The following is a 3,454-nucleotide window of genomic DNA, read 5'->3' on the forward strand; positions in this document are numbered from 1 at the left end:
ACTACATGACATTCTAGAAAAGGCAAAACTATGGAGACAGTAAATACACTAGTGGTTATCAGCAGTTTGTGTGCAGAGAGAAATGAATAGGTAAAGAATAGGGTATTTTTAGGGGAGTAGAATTATTTTCTATGATACTATAATAGGGGTTTTCTTTGATACTATAATAGGGGATACATGTCATAATTGACTTGTCCAAAAAAAACAAAAAACAAAAAACATAGAACATGCAACACCAAGAGTGAATTCTAAGGTAAACTTTGGACTTTGGGTGATGATGATATGTTAATACAGGTATATCAATCAACTATGACAAACGTACCACGCTGGTGAGTGTATGCAGGCAGAAGATATGTTGAACTCCCTGCTTTCCATTTGATTTTGCTGTTAACTTAAAACTGCTTAAAAAATAGAAAAGTTTCACATTTTAAATTTTATGGGAATACACTTTAAAGGCATTACTCTTCAAAACTATTTCAAAATATATGCTGGCTTAAGCTAAGAATTTGGAGCATTTATACATTTAATAGTATGAGGTAGAAACTAAATGTATATATTAGAAATATCACTATTTAACACAATTATTCAATGATGAAAATTAAAAAGCTTTGTAATCCACCAACTTTAGAAATTTATGCAATCTACTATTAAAGTTAAATTAGTATTATTAACCAAAATAATGTATTGAGAATCTGATAAAATCAATGAAATAAAATAAAATATCATAGCAAGTTATTTCTATAATAACCCAAAACTTAAATGGTTGTGTCATTATATGAGTGTATGTACATGAGCTTATGTGTCTATGTATATACATACATAAAGATTACGGAACAAATCAGGTTCTTAGAAACCAAGTCTGACTTTTGCTGTTATTTCAAAAATGGAATCAATGGAAAGTTATTATTCAGTTTATAAAATCAATGAGAAGAACATTAAGCCAAGTTTGGGAAATATATAAGAATGAGGGTCATATCTCAGAGGAATTAGGATATAAAGAAGTAACTATGCTTCAGAAGTGTGCCTTTTGCACTCTGGTACTTGACACTGCCACTAACATAAATTCCAAATAATCCAATTTTATGTGTGTGTGCCTGTGCCACTTGCTCTAGATTTAAAATGCTGAATAAGAATCCAAATGGAAATAATTGAAGAATGACATTTTAACCCCCAGATTAGTTGAAGAGAATTGTACCAAAAAAAAAAAAAAAGATATATTAGAGGTGACACATCATAATAAATTAGAACAAGGGAGTATAGACCAAGAGTCTAATTTCATAGCGTGATTCTCATCAGTTTAAAGTCTTCTGACATATATTACAATGAGAGATTTCAATAAAACTTCCTTCTTTAAAAAAGAATGAGAAGTAGCTATGGTTCATAGTTTATTATATTGAATAATCAACAATACAGACAAGAATATTTCAAATTCAAAATATTATTTTAAAACTAGAAGTACAAACTTCTGCATGGCCTATTCTACCAGAGTCAATATGTTTGAGGACTTCTAGGGCAACTTGGAGTTGCCACAGGAGTCTCAAAGTCATTGGATTGAGGAGCAGAGGGAGCAGGATTCCAGACATCTGTTTTAATTAGAATAGTTCTTTTACATTTTTAGACATTGGAAGTCTCCAGAAAATGATTTTTACAAAAGGATTTTCAGGCCCCAAATTTTGAAAGTCAGTGATGTATAAAATGACACCTTCTAACTAAACTCTTTATCAAAAAATATTTTATTTATCTATTTGACAGATAGAGAGAGAGAGAACACAAGCAGAGGGAGTAGCAACTAGAGGCAGAGGGAGAAGCAGGGCCCCCTATCAAGTGGGGAGCTCAATGTGGGACTCGATCCCAGGACCCCAGGATCACGACTCAAGCCAAAGGCAGATGCTTAACCAACTGAGCCACTCAGGCACCCCTCTAACTAAACTCTGAAGAAACAATTGTGTGTATAAATATATTTTCTTCTTGAAGGAAAATGATCCTTTTTTTTCTCATATGAGCTACTATTGAGCAAGTGCTTATTATGGAACAGATATTTTGCTAGCACTTTCCGTAAGCTATTTAATTGAAATAGAGTTTATTCCTTTTAAAGATAGAAATATATACACACACATACAGACAGAGGGAGAGAGGGACAGAGAGATTGTGAGTCACTTAAAAATTCAATTTAAAAAAAACAAAATTCAGTTTTGTGTTTAGAACCTCATGGGATGTTTTGTTTTTGCCAGTTAATTTTTCTCCAGCCAAACATTCTGGTCTATACTAATCCATAAAAGCCTTGCCACAGTTGGGTTGAAACAGCAGGAGCCTCAATAGACTAGTGGGACCAATATATATTCCCCTACTGTGTTTATACAGGTGAAGTCCCTCATCATAGGACTTGGTCAGCAAGTCTATGTTTTCTTAAAAAAAAGTGTACTTGAATGCTTCATAGTATCTAAGTAGATATTATAATACTAAAAACCCCACATTTACTCCAGCCAAGATAAAAAAAACAAATGTTCACAGTAATCCCCTTATTGGCAACAAATTGCTATCACTTCCCCTTAATAGTTGTGAATTACTCATATCTAGTCTCATTTTCTCACCAAAAGAAATTAAAATGTATATAGAGTGTAAAGAATGTCCTCTTATTTCATGTTTTCTTTCCATGAAAGCTCTATAACCCGCCACAATCTTGATGTTGGTTTCCCAAAGTCTACATTTCTTCTCACTTTAAACCCTGGCATCGATTCTTTTTGGTTTAATCGTTGCTTTCTTCTTTGCCTCATTCCTGATTCCAGATAATAACAAATGCCTGACCCACTCTTTTATCTTTTGTGTGATAGCCCTGTTCATAGTTATAATGAAAAGGTTTCTAACTTTCCCAATTGCTGTCTGTGATCTGACTCTTAATTCCAATCCCTTATGCTTAAATAAAATTAAAATATTTATCATATATTTTTTCACATAAGAAAATCTGCTTTCTCTCTTGCTTTTAGCTTGTCAGAGTTGGCAGACCTATAGAATCATGAGCACCTTTTGATTATCACCTTTCATCTTTCCTCTGTCTTGTACTCTGGGACACGATCATAATAGCTAGAGATGCAGAAGCCATTTTACAAGAATGAGGATGAACACTGCACATGAAGATGGAATAGAAGGCTAAAGAAGGTAGGGTCACTGAGGACATAATGAAACTGCCATATCTTGTCTGAATAGTCTTCCCTTATGCTACTTACGTGAAGAAAGAAATTTCTATTTGATGAAGTCAAATTACTTGTTCACATAGCTTTAATGTAATTCTAGCTGATATGGCTACTATAGATATTTATTGAATTATACACAGAATTAAAAATTGAGATGAAGAAACAGATATGTGAAATGAAATAAGTTTACATTTATTCTTATTCCTACATTGACACAAATTGCTACAAACTTTCCAAACGAAAAAATGCATAGATATTCAGTA

The sequence above is a fragment of the Canis lupus genome, chromosome 22 (genome assembly GCF_003254725.2).
Source record: "Canis lupus dingo isolate Sandy chromosome 22, ASM325472v2, whole genome shotgun sequence".
NCBI classification, from domain to species: Eukaryota; Metazoa; Chordata; class Mammalia; order Carnivora; family Canidae; genus Canis; species Canis lupus.